The following is a 19,938-nucleotide window of genomic DNA, read 5'->3' on the forward strand; positions in this document are numbered from 1 at the left end:
GACAGACCTGCCCCTATCATTACTGTACCCCAGTGTTAAATAGAAACAGTATTATCTCCACCAGTACTGTACCCCAGTGTTATGCAGTGACAGACCCGTCCCCACCAGTACTGTACCCCAGTGTTATACAGTGACAGACCTGTCCCCACCTGTACTGTACCCCAGTGTTATACAGTGACAGACCCATCCCCACCAGTACTGTACCCCAGTGTTATACAGTGACAGACCCGTCCCCACCAATGCTGTGCCCCAGTGTTATACAGTGACAGACCCGTCCCCACCAGTACTCAACCCCAGTGTGATACAGTGACAGGCCTGTCCACACCAGCACTGTACCCCAGTGTTATACAGAGACTGACCTGTCCTCACCAGTACTGTACCCCAGTGTTATACAGTGACAGACCTGTCCCCACCAGTACTGTACCCCAGTGTTATACAGTGACAGACCCGTCCCCACCAGTACTGTACCGCAGTGTTATACAGTGACAGACCCGTCCCCACCAGTACTGTAGCCCAGTGTTATACAGTGATAGACCCTGTCCCTACCAGTACTGTACCCCAGTGTTATACAGTGACAGACCCGTCCCCACCAGTACTGTACCCCAGTGTTATACAGTGACAGACCTGTCCCCACCAGTACAGTACCCCAGTGTTATACAGTGACAGACCTGTCCCCACCAGTACTGTACCCCAGTGTTATACAGTGACAGACATAGCCCCACCAGTACTGTACCCCAGTGACAGACCTGTCCCCACCAGTACTGTACCTCAATGTTATACAGTGACAGACCTGTCCCCACCAGTACTGTACCCCAGTGTTATACAGTGACAGACCTGTCCCCACCAGTACTGTACCCCAGTGACAGACCTGTCCCCACCAGTACTGTACCCCAGTGTTATACAGTGACAGACCTTTCCCCAGCAGTTCTGTACCCCAGTGACAGACCTGTCCCCACCAGTACTGTACCCCAGTGTTATACAGTGACAGACCCGTCCACACCAGCACTTTACCCCAGTGTTATACAGTGACAGACCCGTCCCCACCAGTACTCAACCCCAGTTTGATACAGTGACAGGCCTCTCCACACCAGCACTGTACCCCAGTGTTATACAGAGACTGACCTGTCCCCACCAGTACTGTACCCCAGTGTTATACAGTGACAGACCTGTCCCCACCAGTACTGTACCCCAGTGTTATACAGTGACAGACCCGTCCCCACCAGTACTGTACCGCAGTGTTATACAGTGACAGACCCGTCCCCACCAGTACTGTAGCCCAGTGTTATACAGTGACAGACCCTGTCCCTACCAGTACTGTACCCCAGTGTTATACAGTGACAGACCCGTCCCCACCAGTACTGTACCCCAGTGTTATACAGTGACAGACCTGTCCCCACCAGTACTGTACCCCAGTGTTATACAGTGACAGACCTGTCCCCACCAGTACTGTACCCCAGTGTTATACAGTGACAGACCTGTCCCCACCAGTACTGTACCCCAGTGTTATACAGTGACAGACCCGTCCCCACCAGTACTGTACCCCAGTGTTATACAGTGACAGACCTGTCCCGACCAATACTGTACCCCAGTGTTGTAGAGACAGACCTGGCGCTACCAGTACTGTACCCCGGTGTTATGCAGTGACAGACCTGCCCCTATCATTACTGTACCCCAGTGTTAAATAGAAACAGTATTATCTCCACCAGTACTGTACCCCAGTGTTATGCAGTGACAGACCCGTCCCCACCAGTACTGTACCCCAGTGTTATACAGTGACAGACCTGTCCCCACCTGTACTGTACCCCAGTGTTATACAGTGACAGACCCATCCCCACCAGTACTGTACCCCAGTGTTATACAGTGACAGACCCGTCCCCACCAATGCTGTGCCCCAGTGTTATACAGTGACAGACCCGTCCCCACCAGTACTCAACCCCAGTGTGATACAGTGACAGGCCTGTCCACACCAGCACTGTACCCCAGTGTTATACAGAGACTGACCTGTCCTCACCAGTACTGTACCCCAGTGTTATACAGTGACAGACCTGTCCCCACCAGTACTGTACCCCAGTGTTATACAGTGACAGACCCGTCCCCACCAGTACTGTACCGCAGTGTTATACAGTGACAGACCCGTCCCCACCAGTACTGTAGCCCAGTGTTATACAGTGATAGACCCTGTCCCTACCAGTACTGTACCCCAGTGTTATACAGTGACAGACCCGTCCCCACCAGTACTGTACCCCAGTGTTATACAGTGACAGACCTGTCCCCACCAGTACTGTACCCCAGTGTTATACAGTGACAGACCTGTCCCCACCAGTACTGTACCCCAGTGTTATACAGTGACAGACATAGCCCCACCAGTACTGAACCCCAGTGACAGACCTGTCCCCACCAGTACTGTACCTCAATGTTATACAGTGACAGACCTGTCCCCACCAGTACTGTACCCCAGTGTTATACAGTGACAGACCTGTCCCCACCAGTACTGTACCCCAGTGACAGACCTGTCCCCACCAGTACTGTACCCCAGTGTTATACAGTGACAGACCTTTCCCCAGCAGTTCTGTACCCCAGTGACAGACCTGTCCCCACCAGTACTGTACCCCAGTGTTATACAGTGACAGACCCGTCCACACCAGCACTTTACTCCAGTGTTATACAGTGACAGACCCGTCCCCACCAGTACTCAACCCCAGTTTGATACAGTGACAGGCCTGTCCACACCAGCACTGTACCCCAGTGTTATACAGAGACTGACCTGTCCCCACCAGTACTGTACCCCAGTGTTATACAGTGACAGACCTGTCCCCACCAGTACTGTACCCCAGTGTTATACAGTGACAGACCCGTCCCCACCAGTACTGTACCGCAGTGTTATACAGTGACAGACCCGTCCCCACCAGTACTGTAGCCCAGTGTTATACAGTGACAGACCCTGTCCCTACCAGTACTGTACCCCAGTGTTATACAGTGACAGACCCGTCCCCACCAGTACTGTACCCCAGTGTTATACAGTGACAGACCTGTCCCCACCAGTACTGTACCCCAGTGTTATACAGTGACAGACCTGTCCCCACCAGTACTGTACCCCAGTGTTATACAGTGACAGACCTGTCCCCACCAGTACTGTACCCCAGTGTTGTACAGTGACAGACCTGTCCCCACCAGTACTGTACCCCAGTGTTATACAGTGACAGACATAGCCCCACCAGTACTGTACCCCAGTGACAGACCTGTCCCCACCAGTACTGTACCTCAATGTTATACAGTGACAGACCTGTCCCTACCAGTACTGTACCCCAGTGTTATACAGTGACAGACCTGTCCCCACCAGTACTGTACCCCAGTGTTATACAGTGACAGACCCATCCCCACCAGTACTGTACCCCAGTGTCATACAGTGACAGACCCATCCCCACCAGTACTGTACCCCAGTGTTATACTGTGACAGACCTGTCCCCACCAGTACTGTAGCCCAGTGTTATACAGTGACAGACCCATCCCCACCAGTACTGTAACCCAGTGTTATACTGTGACAGACCTGTCCCCACCAGTACTGTAGCCCAGTGTTATACAGTGACAGACCAATCCCCACCAGTACTGTGCCCCAGTGTTATCCAGTGACAGACCTGTCCCCACCAGTACTGTACCCCAGTGTTATACAGTGACAGACCCGTCCCCACCAGTACTCTACCCCAGTGTTATACAGTGACAGACCTGTCCCCACCAGTACTGTACCCCAGTGACAGACCTGTCCCCACCAGTACTGTACCCCATTGTTATACAGTGACAGACCTGTCCCCAGCAGTTCTGTACCCGTGACAGACCTGTCCCCACCAGTACTGTACCCCAGTGTTATACAGTGACAGACCCGTCCCCACCAGTACTGTACCCCAGTGTTATACAGTGACAGACCTGTCCCCACCAGTACTGTACCCCAGTGTTATACAGTGAAAGACCCATCCCCACCAGTACTGTACGCCAGTGTTATTCAGTGACAGACCTTTCCTCACCACCACCGTACTGTCACATATTAAAACAAGTCCCTGCAGCAAAAGTCTTCTCCTTTGCTCTGAAATATTGACCAGTTTTGTTCAATGCTTCCCCCTCATTACTGACGACGCTGGTAGCAGAAACCAATCTACTGCGTCAAAATCATTTTATAATTTACTACACCTCTTTTCGATCTCCCACTACCCTCCTCTGCTTTAAGAAGAATGGTCACAGAGTCTCTCACTGTCCACGTAACTGTTGTCCCTCATCCCTGGGAATTGTTCATTTGGGTAAAGTTGGTTTCAGTAAGAAACCATCAGGGCCTGTGGTCCTGTCCTGTGTCGAGTTGCCAACTCTGATCGGACATGTTTCGGGAGGTGCATCACCTGATGTCTGACCAGCATGTCCCCCTGCACCCTGCCCTTCACCCTCGACCCTTCGGTTAGTCCACACATCGAACCTCATTGGACCATTTTTCCTGCATCGGTTGGAAAGTGAACAATTATGATCCCTACGCTCGCTGACCTACGTTTGACAACCAGCCTGGCACCGATTCAGTATTAAAATTTCAATGTTATTATCAAATCCCTCCCTTACATCACCGCTCCCCGTCTCTGTAACCTCCTCCACCCCCACAGACTCCTCCATAGGTGGCAGTGTCTTCAGCAGTCTGGGTCCCTAAGCTATCGAATTCACTCCCTAAATACCTCTGTCTGTCTCTGTGTCTGTCTGTCTCTGTGTCTGTCTGTCTCTGTGTCTGTCTGTCTCTGTGTCTGTCTGTCTCTGTGTCTGTCTCTGTGTCTGTCTCTGTGTCTGTCTCTGTGTCTGTCTGTCTCTGTGTCTGGTTCTGTGTCTGGTTCTGTGTCTGGTTCTGTGTCTGGTTCTGTGTCTGGTTCTGTGTCTGGTTCTGTGTCTGGGTCTGTGTCTGGGTCTGTGTCTGGGTCTGTGTCTGGGTCTGTGTCTGGGTCTGTGTCTGGGTCTGTGTCTGGGTCTGTGTCTGTCTCTGTGTCTGTCTCTGTGTCTGTCTCTGTGTCTGTCTGACTCTGTCTGTCTGACTCTGTCTGTCTGACTCTGTCTGTCTGTCTCTGTCTGTCTGTCTCTGTCTGTCTGTCTCTGTCTGTCTCTGTCTGTCTCTGTCTGTCTCTGTCTGTCTCTGTCTGTCTGTGTCTGTCTGTCTCTGTGTCTGTCTGTCTGTCTCTGTCTCTGTCTCTGTCTCTGTCTCTGTCTCTGTCTCTGTCTCTGTGTCTGTCTCTGTGTCTGTCTCTGTGTCTGTCTCTGTGTCTGTCTCTGTGTCTGTCTCTGTTTCTGTGTCTGTTTCTGTGTCTGTTTCTGTGTCTGTTTCTGTCTCTGTCTCTGTCTCTGTCTCTGACTCTGTCTCTGACTCTGTCTGTCTGTCTCTGTCTGTCTGTCTCTCTCTCCCCACCCCTCTCTCTTTCTCCCCTTTAAGAGGCTTCTTTTAACTGAGTTTTTGGTTACCTGTTTAAATCACCTGATGTTTGCTCAGGAGTGAGAGAGATTAGATTGGGGCCTCTGTTATCTTGGAGTTGAGAAGAGTGGGAGGTTGACTCATTGAAATGTATGGAATTCTGTAGGACTTTGACAGTGTAGCTAGATGTTGAAAGGCTCTTTGACCCTGGCTAGCTTTTTGAACATGACATTGAATCGAGGGAGATGGAGGATGTGCCAGGATATTAGAATCGAGGTGGAAGAACAGGCATGATCGTGCAGAATGGAGGAGCAGGCTTGATGGGCTGAGTGGCCTACTCCTGTTTCTGATACTCTTCTGTGAGTTGGCATCAAATATAGTTTCTTGCTCCTTTTATTAATCTTGGGACGTTTTGCTACTTGCAAAGTTTGTCAAACAGCCGAATTTACCTAGCGCTAATTGATGAGTAAAAAACGTTCAGAGAAAGCGGCAAATAAAATCTCCTGGAGATTAGACAGCAGTTCCTGAAGAATCCGCGACATTCCTGAAGGCTTGTCGGTGCTTGTCCGGGTGGCGTTAACCTGCTGCATGTTGCTAGGGGACAGCAGGCCTTAACTGTCACGTGTAACTCTGGTTTCTGGCCCACCTTGACTCTCTGGTGAGTTAAGTGCTCTCCCCCAACCCCACCACCCCCTCCCCCTGGGGCTGCTGGGAGAATTTGCAGCTGGGCATGAGAGCGCACATCATCCCTCACCTCCCGTCACCCTCGGAGCATGATCCTGCCCTTGACTTCATAAACTCAGAGGAGGCCTTGACTGAGGCTGCTCTGGTTTCTGTTGTTTACAGGATGAGCAGGCACTGACATTCCTGTCCAAACAATCTCCCAGCAACAGAGATTGCCTCCAATTGCACTCGGGGCCTTGTAAACACTGCGACACTCACTAATTCTGGCCTCTGGAGCAGCCCTGATTTTAATCGCTCCACCATAGGCGGCCGTCCATTCAGCTGCCTGAGCCCCAACTGTTGGAGTTCCCTCCCGAAACCTCTCCTGCTCTCTCTCCTCCAATTAAGATGCTCCTTAAACCTCCCTCTTCGACCAAGCTTTGACCCAATGTCCCCTAACCCCAATATCTCCTTGAGTGCCTCATTGGACCAATTAGTGAACTAAATATAACAGTGAAGGAGCTTGGGATGGTTCACTAGACAAATGAAAGTTGTGATTGGGGACAGTGTAGAGGGAGCTTTACTCTGTATCTAACCCCGTGCTGTACCTGTCCTGGGAGTGTTTGATGGGGACAGTATAGAGAGGGCTTTATTCTATATCTAACCCCATGGTGTACCTGTCCTGGGAGTGTTTGATGGGGACAGTATACAGAGGGCTTTATTCTATATCTAACCCCATGGTGTACCTGTCCTGGGAGTGTTTGATGGGGACAGTGTAAAGGAAGCTTTACTCTGTATCTATCCCTGTGCTGTACCTGTCCTGGGAGTGTTTGATGGGGACAGTATAGAGAGGGCTTTATTCTATATCTAACCCCATGGTGTACCTGTCCTGGGAGTGTTTGATGGGGACAGTATAGAGAGGGCTTTATTCTATATCTAACCCCATGGCGTACCTGTCCTGGGAGTGTTTGATGGGGACAGTGTAAAGGAAGCTTTACTCTGTATCTATTCCTGTGCTGTACCTGTCCTGGGAGTGTTTGATGGGGACAGTATAGAGAGGGCTTTATTCTATATCTAACCCCATGGTGTACCTGTCCTGGGAGTGTTTGATGGGGACAGTGTAAAGGAAGCTTTACTCTGTATCTATCCCTGTGCTGTACCTGTCCTGGGAGTGTTTGATGGGGACAGTGTAGAGGAAGCTTTACTCTGTATCTAACCCCGTGCTGTACCTGTCCTGGGAGTGTTTGATGGGGACAGTGTAGAGGGAGCTTTACTCTGTATCTAACCCCGTGCTGTACCTGTCCTGGGAGTGTTTGATGGGGACAGTGTAGAGGGAGCTTTACTCTGTATCTAACCCCGTGCTGTACCTGTCCTGGGAGTGTTTGATGGGGACAGTGTAGAGGCATTCTTTCTCACATTCTGCATGTATGCGGGGAGTTGAACTGTAGTTGAGAATGTTGGACTGGTGTCCAGTGTCTTTGAGCTGAAAGCCTGTCCTCTGTGTCCTGCTGTTGAATGATTGAGTAGCGGAAAATCACGTTCTTGGCTGGCGATGCTGTTTGTAAACAGTGCTTGTAGTTCTGTGGCTATTAATTGAAAATGGGAGCATGTTAGTTTGCAATCTAAACATCGAAAGGAAGATGAGTTTCCTTGTGGGACTGGGAGTATTCGGTCGTGTTCCTTGGCTGTGTTGAGATTGATCCAGAGGGACCCTGATTAACAGATTTTGTTTGCGGACGGCAGCCCTTCTCCTGATCTTATCCTAACCCACACTTCTCCCGATCACCCGTCACTCCCCCTGTGCTCCCTGAACTCCCACACGAGCAACCCTTGGCCCCTCCATGGCCCCTCCCCTCGCTGTCTCTGAAATCTCCTCCAGCCCTGCAAATCTCTGAAACCTCTGCATTCCTCCAATACTGATCTCTCACCCGTTCTAATCCCCGTACCACAGGCGCCCATGTCTTCAGCTGCCTGGGGCCCTAAGCTCTGGAATTCCTTCCATCATCCTCTCTCTCTCTCCTCCTTTACGACGCTCCTTAAAACCTATGACTTTGACCAAGCATTTGATCATCTGACCCTAATAGTTACTTATGTGGTTCAGGATCAAATTTACCCTCCTGCTATTCACCTTGTATTTATACACCCTTTATTGTGGTAAAAGTATCGCAAGTTTGCCTATTGTTTTGACTGCAGCCTCCAATTCTTTCCTGTCTCTCCAGGGACCACCCAAATTTTCACCTCTTCTGTGTCCCTTGAATCCCATCGGGACCATTTGTGGATTAAAACTCATTTGAATGTCTGGAATCCCATAGTTGGCGTCCGTAAAAGGGACGGTTTAGCGATCGAATTGTTCCAACAAAAATGCGCCCCGTTCACCGATGCCCCCTTTTCGAGATGGGGACCTGCCATCCCTGTCCGCTCTGGGCCTGTAGGAGTCTCCAGTCCCACGCCAACATGGTTGACTCTTTGCGGAGAATGTCGAGCACGGGGCAGAGGCTGATTGGCCCGCTCGGCTGCCAACTGTAGTGCCACTCGTTGGCGCCCAACGGTTCATGACAGTAAACCTGTCGCCACTTCCCCAGGGGAGGCCTGGACTTGCCAGTGCCATCCACACCTAAGCACGAGAACCAAACTCTTTGCCGCCCCCCCACCCCACCCTCCCCATTCGGAGCTTCCCCATCTCCTAATTGGTCCTCCCTTCTCTCTCTCTCTCTCTCTCTCTCTCCATCCCGCTTTGCAAAGCGCTCGGAGCGTGTTGTGGAAGGAGAGGGGTCACTTGGCTCAGCTGAGGCCACCTTGGCGTTGGGCCCTCTCCTTTTCTTGGTGGGTGCGGACACATGGGCCCCTCACTCATTGCCGCAAAGTGTTTGCTCCAACGCGTGTGTCTTTAACGAAAAGAAAAGCAACAGCGTTGTCTTCCCAACTCTCTCACCGATCCCGGGATTCAGCTCGTCCTCCTTTGAATGACTCAGCTGAATCGATATTTATTGAACGAGGTTGACAGTGCGCCCGATAGATCAACAGCTTCAAAGTGTGAGGAAAAACCTATATTTCCCCTCGAGTGAGTGACCTCTTACACTCGGCTCCTGTTCGTTTCAATCATCGCTTCAGACACATTCCCTCTATTGATCCTGCTGTTCAGAGACATTGACCCCCTCGAATCGCTGTCTTCCATGAGAACATTTTTCATTTTCTACACCACCGCCCCCCTCCCTAACCCTCTGCAACTTGAAAATTAGAGCAATCTTAGGCTGCACGCTTCCACACAAAGGGTTAGTGGAAATCTGCAGCCCACTGGACCTCAGGAAGCCATTGAGGCTGAGCGGGGGGGGGAGTCTGTTGAAAATTACAAATGGAGGTCGGCCGATTTTCATTGGGTAAGCGTCGTGGTTGGCCTGTTCTGATGGGAACAGTCGGTGGTAAAGGAGAGCGAGGTAGACAAAGCACGACCTTTCTAAATAGTTTGGCAAACTGGACGAACGTACCACCAACCAAGATGATCCACGCCCCCAGAGCTTGATTAACATGGAGGCCCATGGTCGCCAATGTCCTCTCAGGGCCTGGTACCCGAACAGAGAGAGAGAGAGAGAAGGGTTCTGGGGCTAAGGCAAGGAAGTGATGTTGGCCGTCTCCTAACTCTCTCTTGCACCAGCTCAGGGTCATTCTGTCGGATTGGAACGCGGACAATTTGCCGGCACACCTTTCTCTAAGACGATGAGCCAGAAGGGCCATGAGGGACAACACCGCCCCCCCTGCCGCCCCCCCCCACCACCACATCTTTAATGCCGTGAGTGGCTAAGATCTGCGACGCACTGCCCGAGAGGGTGGTGGAGGCTGGTCCAATCACGCCCTGTGGGTGGCAATTGGACAGTTGCCTGAAGGGGAAAGGAATTGCAGGCTGCAGGGGAGTGGTGGTGGGGTAGCTGCGTTACTCTTGTAGCAAGCTGACACAGACACAACGGCTGCCTCTGATGCTGCGACCCATTCCATGACTCCATAAAACAGAAAGCACAGGGGTGACATGATAGAGGTGTTTTAGATTTTAAAGGGCTTGATAGGGGCCGTCGCTGAAATGTTCCCGCTCGCGGCGGAGACCAGACCCAGACCGAGGGGGCCGTCACTATGAGTTGGTCACCAATCAATCCAATCGGCAATTCGGGGGAAACCCCTTTCCCCAGGGAGTGGGGAGAATGTGGAACTCGCACCCACAGGGAGTGTTTGAGGTGAATGGTGTAGATACATTTAAGGGGGAAGCTGGATAAACGCGTGAGGGAGACATGAATAGAGGGATATAGGGATGGGGCTGAGATGAAAAGAGATGGGAGGAGGCTCATATGGAACATAAACCAGGATAGTCCAGATGGGCTGAATGGCTGTAGATTCCATGTCAATATAATGGCCACAACTGGACTTAGAGCATTTTTCAAAATGCAATAAACACAATGGAGAACTACTTAACCTATATATGGGGTGTATAATCTTCCCAATGGATGTCCAAGCTGCCTAACATCTATTCAGGCATTGCAGTGACACTGAAGTTGTTGACTGGTTTGTGTTAATAGCGGACCCTTCAAAGGGTCATTAGTTATTTTCCAGTTTCCAGTGCCGATCTGTGTTACCTTGCAAGCTGCGACATTTAATGGTGATCTTGATTCTCCCTGTGCTGCGACACCCATAGCATGGAACAGCACAGAAGGAGGCCATTCGGCCCATGGTACATGTGTCAGCTCTTTGCCATTCAATTTGTCCCGCTCCACCCCACACTCATCCCTCCCCATAAACCTTCAAACGTGTGTCCGACTACACTTTTGAACATTCCGCTTGAATCTGCTTCCACTGCCCTTTCAGGCAGTGGCCTTTCATCTCCTCCCCTGGTCCTTTTACCGAATCTCTTCAATCCGTGTACCCCCCCTGGTTACTCACCCTCTCTTGCCAGTGGAAACAGATTCTCCTTATCTGCTCTGATAAAACCCTCTCGTGGTTTTGAAGGCCTCGATTAAACCTCCCTCTTAACCTTCTCTGCTTGAAGGAGAACCACCCTAGTCCCGGGTTCCCCAGTCACTCTGCACGTTAACTGAAGTCCCTCGCCCCCCCTGGTCCCATTCTGGTAGATGATCTCCGCACCCTCTCTCTAAGGCCTTGACATCCTCCCTAAAGTACGGTGTCCGGAATCGGGCACAATAGGCCAGCTGGGACCTCAACACAAAAGTTGATTATTGCACCGATGGCTTCTCTTGTTTTGATCATTTTTTTTCGAAAGTAAACTCATTTTCTAAACCCATTTGTCAAATCTGTCAGTACCAAGGCAGCACCGTCAAACTGAAACCTCACGAATGCACTAACACAATTGAAGCAAAGGATCAATCTCCTGCTTGGGCCTGCTCATCCATAAGCCTCCTCCCACCCTCCTTCACCTCACCCGCCAACATATTCTTCATAACCTTTGTACCAAAGAAAGGTTAAGGTGCAGAAAGGGGCCATTCAGCCCATCGTGTCTGCGCTGGCCAAAGAAACAACCTTTTTAACCCCACTTTCCACCACCTGGTCTGTAGCCTTGCAGGTTACAGCACTTCAGATACAGATCCAGATCCAGGTACCTTTTAATCCACCCATGATGGGGTTTATAATCCTTCTGGTAGATGCGCAATGGTTCTGACACCTATTCAGGCAACATTTTCTGATGTTACTTTTCCCAGCCAGACCTTTTTGTTGACTCCCTTGTGTTAGTAGCCTACCCTTCAAAGGGTCACTAAGTTATTTTCCAGGGGGTGTCAGGGATGGGGGTGGTGGTTGGGTAAGGGGTTGCCAACCCACTGGTGGACATGTTCTTATAGGTTTCCTCACGTGACCTCTGCCCTCCAGTCCTCCTGCCTCTGCCCTCCCACCATTGGCTGCCTGACATGTCCATCCATTCAGAGGACCGCCTCCCTCACACCGACGGGAGAGGAGAAGAAAATGAAAGTAGCCTTTTTTTTTAAAAAAATTAAACTTTGCAGAATAAGATGTCAGTGGGTTGAGTCAGGAGATTGAGGGGTTTAAGCCCCACTCCAGAAACCTGAGCTCAAAATCTTAAGAGGAGACCTGCAAGTAGATTCCATCCATCCCTTGGCTCATCTGCTGCTGAGACCCTGATCCATGCCTTTGTTCCTCTGGATTTGACCACTCCGACGCTCTCCCGATCATCCTAACACCAGCTGTTCCTTTGTCACCCCTATGCTTGCTGACCTACATTGGTTTGGTTAAGCGGCATCTTGGTTTAAAAAAAATCTCTCGGCCTTGTTTTCAGATCCCTCCGTGGCCTTCCCTGCCTCTGTAACATCCTCCCAGCCCTATAACCCTCTAACTCTGGCCTCTTGCGCAATCCTTGGCTTTAATCGCTCCACCATTGGCAGCTAGGCCTTCGACTCCTAAGCCCTGGGAACCCTTCCCTAAACCTCTCCGCCTTTCGCTCCTCCTTCAAGACACTTCTTAAAACCACCTCCTTTGGGCCAAGCTTTTAGTCACCTGTTTCTCCTCCCCCCACCACCTTCCCCCCCCCCCCCCCCCCCCCCACCCCATTACCTCCTCAGGGTCAGTGTCAGAATTTGTTGGATAATGCTCCTTTCAACCACTCTTAGTTTGGCTAAAGGCACTATGAAAATGCAAGCGGCTGTTGTTGTACCGAGGAGGGAGTGTTGCAGGTTCCATCTTTCGGACGTGACCTTCAACCCCTTGGGGGTTTTGTTTTTATCCATTCGTGGGGATTGCTGGCTCGGCTGAACTTTGTTGCCCATCCCTAATTGCCCTGTTCAGAGGGCATTTAAGGGTCAACCACGTTGCTGTGGGCCTAGGTAAGGGCATTAGTGAACCAGATGGGTTTTTACACCAATCGTCTCATCAGGAGGCTGCTTAATTCCAGATGTCTGCTGAATTCAAACTCCACCGTCTGCTCTGGTGGGATTCGAACCCAGGTCCCCAGAGGTTTACCCTGGGATCTCTAGATTACCAGCCCAGCGACAATGCCACTACGCCACCTTGGTTCCATGACACTGTTTCAGAGATGAGCAGCAGTGTTCTGCCCTGTGTCCTGGAGCCAATATTTATCTCTCAACCACCCCCCCCACCCCACCACCCCCGACACCAGTAACATGTCCTGCCGCTGTTTGAGGGAACCTTGCCCTGTGCAACTTGGCATCTGCATTTTGCACCTTACAGCAGAGTAAACCGGCCCTGGACAGAGGTGTCCCAGCGGCCGTAAGGTGCTTTGGGAAGTCTTGGGATGGTGGAAGAAATGACGGAGAGGCCAGTCATTTTGTTTGTTGTTCCCAGGATTGAGGGACAGTGGGGAATCCACAGCCCCCTGTAAAAGCTCATTTGTGGATAAGCTGAGCCACCGTGTGCCTTGACTCACCTAATCTGCCCTTAGCCACCCTTGTATGAGGACGGCCTGACCTCTCACCTAGTTCCCGGCTGACAGACGCATGAGCTAATGATGCATTCCCCGGAGTTCTTCCAAAACCTGTGTTCGACGGGCTGTGGGTTTCCTTGTTGCAACAAGCATTGTGTAGACAGAAGGGAATTTAAAAAACTGGGATATCGCCTCCCCACTGTCGGGCATGTAGGTGCGCTTGTAGTAATGAGCTGAGGTGAGCTCATTCAGATGGCGCTGAGATCCAAATCCAAATGTGGTTGGACTGCGGGCGATCGAGTTCCCACCGAACTCTGAGATGGGTCCCAGGTTTCATTCCGTGGGCAAACTGATCCCCATGAGGGCGCGAGAAGCAGTGGCTTCCCTTAAGAGTTGAACGTGCAATGTAGGAATTAGGAGCAAGAGTTGGCCATTCTGGCCCTCTACCATTTGATAAGACCATGGCTGATCTGATTGTGGCTCCGACTCCACATTTCCTGTCTGACCCACCCCCCCACCCCTCTCACCCCGATAACTTAGGACTCCCTCGTTCGTCAAGAATCTACCTACCTCTGCCTCAAAAATATTCAGTGACGCAGCCTCCCCCTGCTCTCCGGGGAAGAGAATTCCAAAGACTCGCGGCCCTCTGAGAGAAAGGGATTTCTTCCCCCCCCTCATTTTAAACCCCACCCACCGCCCCCCACCCCCCCCTCCCTAATTCCAGTGAAGTCAGGGGTGCCAGCCCCAGATAGAAGGCTGGCCATGTGCACGCGCACTTGAGTCACACAGTTGTTTATGGCACAGGAAGACACGCGGCCCATCCAGCCCATGCCAGCTCCCCACCGAGAAATCCAGTCAGCACCACCCCCCTCCCCACCTAGCCCTGAGTGCAAGACCAACGTTTATTACCGGTCCTCAATTTGCCCTCCTAGATGTCCCACTTTCTTGAATCATGACAATCCTTTACAATGAGGGAGCTCCCACCACACTGTTGGGCAGAGTGGTCCAAGATTTTGATCCAGAAATGATGGATAACTGATGCATGCTTATTGACCATTGACCAGAAACTGAACTGGACCAGCCATATAAATACTGTGGCTACAAGAGTAGGTCAGAGGCTGGGAATCCTGCAGCGAGTAACTCACCTCCTGACTCCCCAAAGCCTGTCCACCATCTACAAGGCACAAGTCAGGAGTGTGATGGAATACTCCCCACTTGCCTGGATGAGTGCAGCTCCCACAACACTCAAGAAGCTCAACACCATCCAGGACAAAGCAGCCCCGCTTGATTGGCACCCCATCCACAAACATTCACTCCCTCCACCACCGACGCACAGTAGCAGCAGCGTGTGTACCATCTACAAGATGTACTGCAGCAACTCACCAAGGTTCCTTAGACAGCACCTTCCAAACCCATGACCACTACCATCTAGAAGGACAAGGGCAGCAAATAGATGGGGGAACACCACCACCTGGAAGTCCCCCTCCAAGTCACTCACTATCCTGACTTGGAACTAGATTGGCCGCTCCTTCACTGTCGCTAGGGCTGAATCCTGGAACCCCCCTTGCCTAATGGCATTCTGGATGTACCTACACCACATAGTCTGCAGTGGGTAAGGGAAGGGCAATAAATGCTGGCCTAGCCAGTGACACCCACAACCTGTGAACAAATCAAAATAAACTTTCAAGAGGGAGAAAGGAATAGAAGATAATATTAATAGGGTTAGGTGACATCAGGGGTGGATGGGGGCTTGTGTGGTGCGTAGACACCTCAGAGCTGTTGGGCTGAATGGCCTGTGCAATCTATGTAATTCTGTAGATGATCTATCACCGGTACATCAACAAATCTGTTAGCTTGGTAAATTAAGGCTCGACACAATGGTTCTATTTACCATGCCAACCACCCATTCTAGTGTATCTATGGAAGGATGAAGGAGGATCTCTACTTGAGGTAAACCGTATTGAGGGGGGGTGGGGCAGGAGTGTCGCTGGTCGGAAAGAGGGACCCCCAAATCCCGTCCAGAACATGTGAAATTGGAGCAGCGGCCTTCCCTATACCAAAAAGCCACTTTGAGAGGGGCGGTATTCATTGGGACTGTGGCTAGGCCTCAGAAAATGCTCTGGGCCTAGCTCAAACTGGGGTTTGGGTGCAATCTGTTTTCACTTAGCCTCCTCCTGCCTGTCAGAGCTGATGACACCATCCCTTGGAACAGAGCCGGCTTTTTGGCACCTGAATCGAAGCCAAGAATTATAAGGCGGCTGTTGGCTTTGTTCTGAGGCCCAGTTTGGAGGCAAAGAAGGAACGATTATCTTTTCAGATGTTGAACTTCAAGTGAGGTCATGCTGGCATATTTTTAAGGTGCTCTCTGTTACCTGCTTTCTGTGAGAGGCTGTGTGTGTGTGTGTGGGTGGGTGTGCGCCTGAGAGAGAATTACTCATCCAGCCTGAACCCATTTTCCAACGCTTGACCTGTAGCCTTGTACAGCACTGCCAAGTGCACATGCAAATGTTTTTTTTAAAAATACAGCTAGGGTTTCTGCCTCCACCGCCCTTTCAGCCCATGCATTCCAGAGCCCTTCCACCCTCGCTCGGGGTGAAAGAATTCTCCCCCCCCCCCGCCCCCACCCCACCCCCAACTCGGGGAGTCCCAAGTCCTGCCAGAACCTTCTACCCATTCTCATTAAATCTGTTGGCCCCTGACTCTTGACCTCTCACTGGCGCCTCCTGCTGCCCGTACCGGCGCAGGACATTGGGGGTTGCTGACCAACCCCCCACCCGCCTCGCCTGCTGAACGCTCTGCCTCTCTGCCCGCCAGCCTGGTAGGGCAGCGAGGGAGCAGGGGGGCGGAGAGGGAGGGCGAGGCAGCGAGGGGGTTGGCCGAGTGGGGCAGCCAGCTGCTTGGGGTCTTTAACTGGCCTTGTGGGGTTCGACGTTCTGTGCCATGTTCTGCCGTGCCAGCGGCTTCCTTGCCGGACGGGCACCGGTGTGCCCGGTGGGCAGGTGCCCTTCAGCCACCTGAGCAGCAAGCCCGGGCCCATGGGAGAGGAGGTCCCTTCCTACCCGCTCTGCCAAGGCCCCCTCGCAATTTAATGCACCCCTCTCCCCCACCACCCCCCCCCCCCCCCCCCCCAACTTTTTAAAATCTCCGCTCAGCCACCTCCCTGAATTAGGGAGGCCAATTCCAGGCTGATCCGATTCAAAGCAAAAATCCTGTGGATGCCGGAAACCTGAAATAAAAAACTGGAAGCGCTGGCAAAGCTCAGCAGGTTTGGCAGCGTCCCGGAGAGAGAAACAGAGTTAACGTTTCATTGAAGAAGAGTCAGACGGACTCGAGACGTTAACTTTCCTTCCCTCTCTCCACTGACCTGCTGAGTTTTTTTCCAGCGTTTGCTGTTTTCATCCCACAAGACCCAATCTATCTTCTTTACTAAAGTTGTCTGCAGGCAGCATCCTGGTAAATCTCCCCTGCACCCTCTCCAGTGAGATTACCTCCTTTTGGGTAATGTGATCAGTGCCCTAGCTGCAGACCAACTAGTGTAATGGACAGTTCTAGCATAACCCCCATTTCCCACTCTTAGATATTCCTTGCCTTGGCGAATGAACAATAGAATTCCCTATGGTTTTCATGACCATGTCATCCATCTGCGTGCACTCTGAAGCCCTTCTGTTCCTCTATGTTTCGCAGTTTCCGACCATTTTACCGTGTATTCCCTGGCCGTGTGCTCCCCAGTCATAAGATCATAAGGAACAGGAGTAGGCCATTCGGCCCCTCAAGCCTGCCCTGCCATTCAATAAGATCACGGCTGATCTGCCCCAGGCTTCAACTCCTCTCTCATGCCAGCTCCTCATGACCCTCAACTCCCCGATGTTTCAAAAACCTACCTACCTCCTCTTTAAATACTTGCAGTGATCCAGCCTCCACAACTCTCTGGGGTAGAGAATTCCAGACATTCACTACCCTCTGAGAGAAAAAATTCCTTCGCATCTCAGTCTCAAATGAGTGTCCCCTTATTCTGTAACTATGTCCCCTAGTTCGAGATCCCCCCGCTAGTGGAAACATCATCTCAACATCTACCCTGTCAAGCCCCCCTCAGAACCTTGTACGTTTCAATAAGGTCACCCCTCATTCTTCTAAACTCTAATGAATAAAGGCCTAACCTGTTTAGTCATTCTTGATAAATCAACCCCTTCATCCCAGGACTCAGCCTAGTCAATCTCTTTTGAGCTGCCTCCAATGCCAGTATATCCCTTCTTAAATAAGGGGACCAAAACTGTACACAGTACTCCAGGTACAGCCTCACCAACTCCCTGTACAGTTGTAACATGACTTCCCTATTTTTAAACTCCAGCCCCCTAGCAATACAGGCCAAAATTTCATTTGCCTTAATTACTTGCTGCACCTGCATGCTAACTTTTTGTGTTTCATGCACAAGAACACCCAAATCCCTCGGCGCTGCGCTGTTTTGGTTTCTCTCTCCACTTTCCACCCTCGCCTCACCCTCCCCACTCCACCCGGATTGAATTTGCTGCTTCCTCATTCCGCTGACCAGTTCCATTGCCACCTCTCTGCAGTCCACAGCTTTCCCCTTTGCTGTTAATCGGTGGTGAAAACCTAAGGCCGGAATTGATAATCCACAAAAATTTGAGTTCAAATCCCACCTTGTCCGTTTGAGTTTGCTTTCAAAAACACATCCTGGAAATAAAAAGCAAAGCAGTGTCTGCCAGGCACAGTGGCCATGAAGCTGTTGGATTATCATTTAAAAGCCGAACTGACTCGCTGTCATCCTTCAGCGATGGAAAGCTTGGCTAGTTTAGTTGGTGACTTCAGCTCCTTGCCAACCTGGTTGACTCTTGACTACCCCCTGAAATGACCAATACCAGATACACAGGAAGCTCTGCATTGTCAGAAGGTGACATTCCTTAGAAGCAATGTCCCAACCATCTTCAGCTGCTTCATCAATGACCTTCCTTCCATCATAAGGTCAGAAGTTGGGATGTTCGCTGATGGTTGCACAATGTTCAGCACCATTCGCAACTCCTCAGATACTGAAGCAGTCCATGTCCAAATGCAGCAAGACCTGGACAATATCCAGGCTTGGGCTGACAAGTGGCAAGTAATATTTGCACCACACAAGTGTCAAGAAATGACCATCTCCAACTAGAGAGAATCTTACCATCGCCCCTTGACATTCAATGGCATTACCATCACTGAATCCCCCACTATCAACATCCTGGGGGTTACCATTGACCAGAAACTGAACTGGACCAGCCATATAAATACTGTGGCTACAAGAGCAGGTCAGAGGCTGGGAATCCTGCGGTGAGTAACTCACCTCCTGACTCCCCAAAGCCTGTTCACCAGCTACAAGACACAAGTCAGGAGTGTGATGGAATACTCTCCACTTGCCTGGATGAGTGCAGCTCCCACAACACTCAAGAAGCTCAACACCATCCAGGACAAAGCAGGCCTGCTTGATTGGCACCCCATCCACAAACGTTCACTCCCTCCACCACCGACAAACAGTAGCAGCAGTGTGTGTACCATCTACAAGATGCACTGCAGGAACTCACCAAGACTCCTTAGACAGCACCTTCCAAACCCATGACCACTACCATCTAGAAGGACAAGGGCAGCAGACACATGGGGAACACCACCACCTGGAAGTTCTCCTCCAAGTCACTCACCATCCTGACTTGGAAATATATCGGCCGTTCCTTCACTGTCACTGGGTCAAAATCCTGGAACTCCCTCCCTAATAGCACAGTGGGAGTACCTACACCACATGGACTGCAGCGGTTCAAGGAGGCAGCTCACCACCACCACCTCAAGGGGCAATTAGGGATGGGCAATAAGTGCTGGGCCCAGCCAGCGAAGCCCACATCCTGTGAATGAATAAAAAAACATTTCAAGTGGATCTGAAGGTTCTCCAAGTACTATCTGAGGAAGGAAAGGGAGTTCCCCTCTTCTGCTAGACCACTGGCATCCTGGGTCAATGTTCCTGCCACCATCATCACTGCCAAAACTGGCCATCCGTCTCTTTGATGCTTTTGGGATCTTGCTGTGCATAACCCATGTGGCTTGGTCACTGACACGTAGGCCTTGCGCTCCCTGACCTCAGTGCATTGCAAAGCACTTTGTACCCAGGTTCGAGATGAGGTCACTGTCGTAATGGAGGAAATGCGGGCAGCCAACTGGCGCACAGCAAGCTCCCACAGAACGGCAGTGCAGAAGTAATCGGACAATCTGTTTCAAAGTGATGTGAGTCAAGGGGTAAACGTTGATGCCCAGCCAATGGAGGTTGGCAGATTAAGTACTCCTGGGTGTTTCATCACTTGACGCTTTCCCACGCTCTAACCATGAGTTGGCCAACCTGTCATCCATGGCCTCCCTACGCCAATTGGAAAGCCAAAAGACTCATTACCCAATTGGATGATGCTTGACTGTCACCCAAACAGCCTTTTAT

The 19,938-nt window shown here is 51.1% G+C and overlaps 1 protein-coding gene across 1 annotated transcript in view; it reads left to right on the top strand.

Annotated features, from left to right (window-relative positions):
- LOC121272288 (ephrin type-B receptor 3-like) overlaps positions 1–19,938 on the top strand; it is an 82,632-nt gene that overhangs the window by 23,514 nt on the left and 39,180 nt on the right. The gene's annotated exons all lie outside the window — the stretch shown is intronic.

The sequence above is a fragment of the Carcharodon carcharias genome, chromosome 33, assembly GCF_017639515.1.
Source record: "Carcharodon carcharias isolate sCarCar2 chromosome 33, sCarCar2.pri, whole genome shotgun sequence".
Lineage (NCBI taxonomy): Eukaryota > Metazoa > Chordata > Chondrichthyes > Lamniformes > Lamnidae > Carcharodon > Carcharodon carcharias.